This window comes from Anas acuta, chromosome 2, assembly GCF_963932015.1.
Source record: "Anas acuta chromosome 2, bAnaAcu1.1, whole genome shotgun sequence".
NCBI classification, from domain to species: Eukaryota; Metazoa; Chordata; class Aves; order Anseriformes; family Anatidae; genus Anas; species Anas acuta.
Genome location: NC_088980.1, coordinates 13,039,348 through 13,047,768, shown reverse-complemented (window position 1 = coordinate 13,047,768; position 8,421 = coordinate 13,039,348). Strand labels below are relative to the sequence as shown.

Genomic DNA, 8,421 nt, shown 5'->3' with positions numbered 1-8,421 from the left:
TTTTAACTTTAATAAAAATAGAGATAAATAAACATATGAAAACAAGAAATGCATCCAAGGCATTTCAGTGTGCTATCACTTGTTTGTATGGTTAATATATGCCATAAGGCAGGCTATTCGCTCCTCTCAGCTATTCACTCCTTTGTCAAGATGGATTTGCACTTCTCAAATCACAGAATCACAGAATCATCTATGTTGGAAGAGGCCTCCAGGAGCACCTAGTCCAACCTCAAATAAATAAATAAATAGACAAGAATCATAAAATCATAGAATCATCAAGGTTAGAAAAGACCTCCAAGAATGTTCAACTTTCTCACCCCAAGAGTGTCTTTTTATTTTTTTTTCTTTCTTACAAAAAATAATAAAATAATAAAAATCCTATGTCTTCAGAGGATTGGGGCTCAAGGAAAATACTTAATATTACAAGTTTTGTGACAAAATCACTACAATTGCTGACATTGAAATTTACTTTTTTACATTTGTTTGCTTTCCAAATCCCTTCTAGTCATGTGCTAATTAATTCACCTTTTATGATAAATCTTTTGCAAGATTTTGGGAACAATCATAGGAAACAAGCAATCGTGGTTAGCTTTGAAAAACATGCCACATGTGGAGACAAGCCTTTGTAGGCTACATACAAGAAACAAGACACTATTGTCTTTGATGTAAATTTGCTACAAAATAGATCAATTATACAAAAAATACCATCAATATTTGTGAACTGTTGCTATGTTCATAAAGATAGAACTAAAGTGTATATCCATTGTGTAGAATTAGCTATTTTATGGGAGAGTGTTTTCTACATCATCAATGACAGCTCAGTGTTATCTATAATTCATTTTCCCATCTAGCTGATGAGAATTTTAGCTCTTACTTCCTCAGTAGAAAACAAAAATCCCAAAATTAGAAACTATAATACTGACCCTAGTTTAGAAATTTTAAAAGCTTTAAACAAAAATCCCCTGAGGTGTGGACTCTCCACACTAGAGACTTTTTAAAAATAGATTAGAATAACATCTGTGAGGAAGAACTTCTTATAGCTTATCCTGTCCACAGGGAGAACACTAAACTTGACAATTTCCTGAGGTCTTTTCTAGTCCTGAAACATGAGGAGTCTATTGGCAACTATCTAGCTATCTAGAGCACTTATTCAGGCTACAGCCTCACCTCTAAATCACCATTCCAATGGCTGGGTAGGAATTTTAGGAAGAAAGTGAGAGACTCCACTACCATCCTTTCCCCAATGCCTGGTGATCAGGATACTCACACAAGACATAACTCAGGTTCCCACTGAGGACAAGATGGGACTTTAATTCATGCTTCAGTATTAGCAGATAACAAGATGTTGCTCACCATTCCATTCTTAACTGAATCAAAATTTTATCTAGGGTACAAAGAAGGAAAAAAAATATATCAAAAAGAAAAAAATAAGAAGAATCTATCAAAAATAGCACATTCCCACAAGTTTCATTTGTTCCAAGTAAACATTTTATAACCAAAGAAAAATAATCCCTTAACCAAATAATGTCAACCAACTGAAGAGACCATGGAAATACTAGTCTAGTAATACTGCTTTTTGTGATAGTCTGGATACATACTTATTTATTCTGATGTCTTGTAGTGAAAGGAAAAGACAGATGTGCTCATTTCCTTTTACAGAAAATATGATTTTTACTGTTGGTGTTTTGGGAATAAAGAAAAAATGAAGTGAGAGTGATATACATGGCATGACCATCTACTTTTTCAGTATATTTGACCACCGTTGCATATACTAGGTAACAGGAAAAAAAAAAAAAAAAAAGTAAGAAAAGAAGAAGAAAAAAAAAAAGCCTGGAAATTACTCTGTCTCCCTTAGAGCCCAGGACAAGTAATACCTATGGCAGCCTTGACATTTTAGAAAAAGTTTCCATTGTGGTTTTACACTAGAAGAAGATCTAATTAGTTTCTGATGATCTTATTCTCATTTTTGAAGGAAAGTAAATCTGATGTCAGTTTTAAAGAGCATTTAAAATACTTAGAAAAAAAAAAAAAAAGTGTATTTTACTTAATGTGGTAAGAATTATAGCAACATGTGAAACCCAGGCACCTCAAGAACCTCATACTGGCAACCTGAAGTTTCCTTTCCACTTTTTGTTCAGTAGGATGAATCTCAGATGGGAGATTCAGAAAGGTTCATATAAATGAGGCTTGCATCCCAATAGCTGTGGTCTGTTGTATTTCAATATATGAGTTTTCAAATTTATGAAAGAATGTGGTAACAGATAGACTTTCCTTATTTACTCCAGGATTTCCCACAATTTCTTGAACCATAGTTACAAAGATGAGAATGCCATCTTCTCTCTCTTCTCAACAGAAACAGACAGTATAGCAGGGGTCAGCAGCCACAAATAGCAGCTTTTACAAACTTTTACAAAATTCTTCATTGGAAGGATGGAGGAAAGGTGGACCTGAGAGTCTGTGGAATCTCTACCTTGGAAGGTTTTAAAAATTTGAGGTAGACAAAGCCATTGCTGACTTGATCTAGTGCTGGTAACAGGCCTTCCTCAAGCAGGAGATTAGAAAATGTCAAAGGTTGGACTAGGTGATCTCAGGGGCTGGACTAGGTGATCTTGGAGGTCTCTTCCAACCTAGATGATTCTGTGATTCTGTCCTTCAGAGGTACTCTCCTGCCCCTGTTTCTAATCTGTGATTTCTATGGTTCTATGGGTGTTTCTTCATCTAGTATCACAGTAGATGTTAAGCAAATCAGCAAGTAAATTGGATCATCACATCAGAAAAGGGTAATAAATATTCCAGCTTTTAGAGAAATGCTTCAAGGATGTGTGGTTCTGCATTGTAGTATAAATGTATAAATAGATCTCCAACAAGAAGAAATGTTGTTAGTGTAAGAGTATAGCTCTTTACTCCTTTGACCCATCCATTCAGAGTGATGCTACAGCACTACATCTGTGCCCTTATGCCTTATGGCACAAATGCAATTTACAGCCAAGAGGGCAAGATAATATATCAGCCAGCACTTTATAATCTGCATACAACACTTAAACTTCATTCTGAAGAGAAGATCTAATATGTACTCCTGCAACTAGTTATGTGCAAATGGTACCTGTGCAGCATCTAAATCAACATTGCACTGTTCTGACCTTTTCCTCAAGTGTCTTACTTTGGAAAAGCAGACTTTGAATCATAAAAAAGTTGGTTCATGTGTTCAATAGGACATCAGTTAATTGAAATAAATGAGAAAATCTTGCCTGGTAAAAGCTTCACTTTTCATATGCCAAGTCACAAAATATGGATCATATATGATATTTGAGCAAAGAGGATAAAAAAAGGTTCTTTTGTAGCAGGGATTAGAAACAGAAATAAAAAAGGAGGAAGTGATACTTTCTTTCCTGTGATGCATCTTTCTGTCATTTCTACTTTAAAGGGAATACATCAGGGGAATACGTCAGCTCCAGGTATCCAGGAAAAAAAAAAAAAAAAAAAAAAAAAAAAAAAAAAAAAAAAAGAGAGAGAGAGAGGAAAAAAAAAGACCGAATTAAGCTTGTTTCAGCAAATTAAAAATCCTTTACAAATCAGTGGTTTGGAGAGCTTGTAGGGTTCACTACTTGACTTCCAAAGAAAGAAAGAACAGCATCTGTAAGGGTGAAAAGTCATTCCCTCTGGGCTTTGATTTATTAAGAGAAAGGTTATTCCAAAACAGCCTGTTATTCCTCCAGCCAAAACCACCACTGGCAGTTTTCCCTCCTGGCCTTCTATGGGAGATCCCTTCTAAGACTTGGAGAGGACTTCTAAGACTTGACCCCGGGCGTGAAGAGCCAACACCCCACTAGCTCTCCACTAGTGAGCAGTTCTCACATCTTACAGTTCAGATGCAGGCAAACAAGGTAAGGATTTAATGAAACTTGACTTGAGAGTCCCAGCAGAGTTCCAGACCCTGTTTCTGTAACCTGCACGAGAGGTCTTCCTAGGGTTTATCCTTGTCAAAAATGGAGGTGCCAAAAAGATGTCTCTGAAGTGCACCCATATAGTCATATACATATAGTCTTCTCTCATCATTTCATATGAGGTTTTGTTGTAGCATTTGAGTGAATGCATGAATTAATCACTCTTCCGAAGAAAATTAAAAGATTTTCTATGGAAGGCAATTATTATTATTATTATTAGTAGTATTATTATTATTATTATTAGTTTGTTTTTGCAAGCCAAAACAACTAAATTTATTAATAGTCATTTTTTTCCCACTGAAAACAATCTCAGTGTTTTTTTTGTTGTTGTTGTTTGATTGATTTTTTTTTTTTCCATTAGGCCTAATTTGTGGAATTCAGTGTCTAAATATCCCCTGAAGCTTTTATCATGCATGGTTGTGAAGCATAGTTGAAAGACTTCAGATACTGCAATCCTTTTTAATATAAGTAATGGATTCACAATCTATTCGTTTGGGCTGAGGTGTTTAATTTTAGGTAGCCAAACTTTTTGTCTCAATCTCTTTCTGCCTCAGATTACCTACCCTGAAAAAGGATATAATGTCCTTCGTTTATCTCCAAGGGCTGACACAAGGCTTACTTAATTTACATCTGCAAAGTACTTTACAATGCACATAAAACAGCCCCATTAAAATGCAATGTTTTATTACAAACAGGGGAGTAAATGCTACTGTCATTTACGCTGGTGTCAAATAGGACTAATCCCATTACAAATGAAGGAATTTCACATGGGAAAAGGCATTGCAGGAATCAGAAAAATGCCAACCGGCTTCATCACCAAAGTAAAACTCAGCAAAAACATTTTGAACTCAGTTTGATTCTGAGACTTTCCATTCCTTTTCTGAGCAAAGCCACAAGAGGCTGCAAAACGCAGCTCCAGGGCTCAGGCTGAGTGTGCAGAGCCCTGATGACAGCAGCGGCGGTGCTGACTCATCACTTGTTCCCTGATGGGAAATCAGGCACAGAGAGGCCCGGCACACATACTGGAAGACAGCATTGGTCCAACAACTGGTCAGTGACAGAGGAGAGGGAGCAACATTAAAGCATATGAAATAAATGCGAGCAGCAGCAACGAATGAAGAAGTAACCGTGTCCCAGGCAGCTGCTGACACGCACAGGAGCGCAGGCTGCTGGAGATTTTCACTGCCAGGGATCTGGCAGCAATCACACTAAATGTTGTGAGCTGTTGACAGCTGAAGATGAGCAGCTTAGGCAGAAGGAGAAATCCTCTGGACTTACAGTAAGTCCTGTGACACTGTATCATTTGACTCAATTAGCTCAAATGACTGGGGTATAATTGAACAAACTATAACATGAGTTGTGACTCATGCTGCGCCTCAAACTGCCCATGTCAGTGTGGTAAATTAATTCATAGTCTGCTAAGTGAAAGTTAATAGCCAACGGCAGTTCTTGGCATATCAGAGGGATATTTCATACAAAGGCAAAGTTTAGAGAAGGAAGGGTTTTATGAAACTCTTGATCTGTCAACTGATTTCAAAACCAAAAGTGAATGAGGGTTAGAAACAAGAGACCAGAGTGAAGAAATATCTTAGGTCAACAAAAATAACAGACAGAAGTTATTTCTGGCATCATATCTGGTAACTGTGTTTGAACGTTGATGATTAACGTATTAGTTATGTGTGTGTGATGCAAGAGGCATGGTAAGTGGTTTGCTTGCATATTCAGCTCTCCAGCCTGCTCACTTTGTCCAGACAAAATCCCCAGCATAAAAGGCTTATCTCACAAATTAGCCAGCACAGTCATCCCAGGATTTTATTTATTTTAAGCTGTGGGCCCCAGTGTGACAGACACACCCATTTCCAAAACTACTGCCTTTTGCAGTATCATTTTCTAACTTGCTCTGATTTTTTTTCCCCTTTTTCTTTTTTCTTTTTTTCTTCTTTCTAAAACTGGAAAACAAATTAATGGATTCAATATATTGACAAGACTGACAATAGGGGAAGCCCAAATCTGTCTCTGTTGGATATCGTGTAATGTCCAAGCAGGACCCGAGTCTGATATTTGGATATGCAGTGGGATATGTAGGGGGAAGTATGAAGTGAAAGGAGGATTGGAGAGAAGCTAAAGACAAATGAGAGGTAGGAACACCCTGAGATAAGATCAGGGAAGTGAAAAAATGAAGTGGTAAGTAGTAACACAAATTTTGAAAGCTGCAAGAGAAAAATAGAAAACAAAAGGAAGAAAACATAAACACAATTTTGAAGAATGAGTCAAAAGAGAGTGGCACAAGGCATAGTTCTGGACCTAACCCTATAAAAAATGCCTGTCTGTATTCATGGTGGCAGAGCTGAGCGCTGATAGCTGGCACGTTTGTAGAACTGTTGAGGCCCTTTAAGACGTGCTGATTTTTTAAGAGGTTTGCCTTTCTCAGAACTGCTTAATAACTGCAAATTTAAGTAGTCCAAAACACATGATAGCATGAATCATGGTTCCTGTGGTAAGTCTGTGGTAAAAAGTTGTGGCAGAAGTAGTATAACAGCTTATTAGAAGGTGAACATACACTTTTCATCCAAACATGGATATAGCAAAGATATTTTGAAGACTGAAAGTCCGTTAATCAAAAGAATATGTTTCTGTTGGAAACATAAAAACCATTCACATACCCCAAACACAAATTACTGCACCTACCGTGTTGGCCATTCCTATTAAACAAAGTTTTGTTTTGCTTTGTTTTCTGTTTTTCTTCCAGAGGGAGATAGAACTTGAAGTTCTGAAGTGTACTTAACACCAAAAATATAATGTTTTCTCTTTAATTACACAACAGTTTCATTAAGTTAAACAAGGTCACCTAAAGAACTGAAATTTGCCATTCAACAGACCATCAACAATTTTGAAACACTTTATATAGAAACATAATTTCTGACTGAAGAGTTCTTCAGTTAAAGGTAGAGGGTCATATTCCTAGATGACATAAAAATGGAGTAGGTCCAACTATATTATTCTCATTTATGATCTTGAGAGTTTTCTGAGATAGTATCCTAACTGAAGCTTGAGATACTTTTCTATTAAAGGCCTCCCTCCCAGGAGACTTAAATAGTAGTATACTTTTACTTTTATAGTCTTTAAAAACAAAACAAAACAAAACAACAACAACAAAAACAAAAACTTAAAAAGTAGAAGTGATAGGTTCTTAATAAGTGAATAAAAAGTGGTATTTCTCACCCTAACACATTTTACGGCATTAATTCAGACTTCCTTTCTTTTCTCAACAAAAGAAATGGGCAGCCCTTAGCCCCTGTGCAGCTTGTGTGGCTGTTGTAATCTCTGCCAGCCACCAGCAAGCAATCTTCAACCCAGCAATGCCAGGCAGAGAGGTGGTAAGACTCGTGATGATGAATTTTCTGGTGGGACAGTGGTAGGCTGAAAGCAGAGGGGAAGCTGATGACATGTCAGGCACAAAATACTGTTATGTTCCTAGATTTTGTTGCCTCAGTTTCTAGGCAACAGTGAGATATCTAGTAAGTTATTAGTGACTTCCCAAAGTCCTGGCTGAAGTAGTTTAACTAGTGCCAGTTAATAATTCTGTTGCACGGGCAGATCTCCTGTGTACAAACCCACCTTTTTAATCAAGAAACAACCACAATTCTTTCCCTCACAAATATTTCCTTTTCTCAGTCTCTTCACAGCAATGCAATCATATTCAACAGTGGGCCTAAATAGAAGAGCCAAGCACCAGGTCTTTCAAGATAGCATCCTAAATGAAACTTGAGATACCATTCCATGAAAGGCTTCAAGATCTTTGGGATAAACAGTATTCTTTAGGCTATAAATACTTATTTTCCTATATGAAAAACTACATGCATTGTTTGCCCTGTCAGAAATGTTTTTGTGGCAACTCCTGGACTGCCTTTCCTAATGGTGTAGAAAAATAAAAATAAAAAATAAAAATAAAAAATGGTTTATCTGGTTTAAATTGCAATCTGTCTCTCACCTCAAGTAGTCAAAAATGTTTTCTCCACCCTACACAGGTCTGCAGCAGAATTTGAATGTGAACTGCACCATAGTTTTCAGCCTTAAGACGTAAGGTGCAGGCCAGGATATTTGGATTTACACCTGACTTCTGCATGAGAAGGTGATGCCATCAATTAGTGAATAAAAACAGGCAAACTACCTCCCGTTTAATTAACAGACTTTAGCCTCAAACCCAATTCAGAGACTTCAGGTTTGGGACCATTTTGTATCAAAGGGGTGGAAAATGCAGTTGCATTGCTCCCTTTAGAACTGCAGGGCAGTTACTTGCCCACTGCGATGTAAAGCTGGCATTGAACGGCCTTCAGACAGAAGTGCACAGTGCTGAATTCCCCACAGCCCTGAATCATTGCTACATAGGTCAATTTTACACTAGAGCATTATTCCACTGACTGACTAGTACAAGTCAAATCACAGTGTTATCTAAAATCTCCATTTTCTGTCTGTT

At 37.1% G+C, this 8,421-nt stretch overlaps 1 long non-coding RNA gene across 1 annotated transcript; it reads left to right on the top strand.

Moving 5' to 3' along the window:
* The first annotated feature begins 4,733 nt into the window (after positions 1–4,733).
* On the top strand, positions 4,734–7,904 carry LOC137851655 (uncharacterized). The gene is made up of 2 exons (XR_011093327.1): positions 4,734–5,223; positions 7,620–7,904. It is a non-coding gene; the product is annotated as an uncharacterized lncRNA (long non-coding RNA).
* The last annotated feature ends 517 nt before the right edge of the window (positions 7,905–8,421 follow it).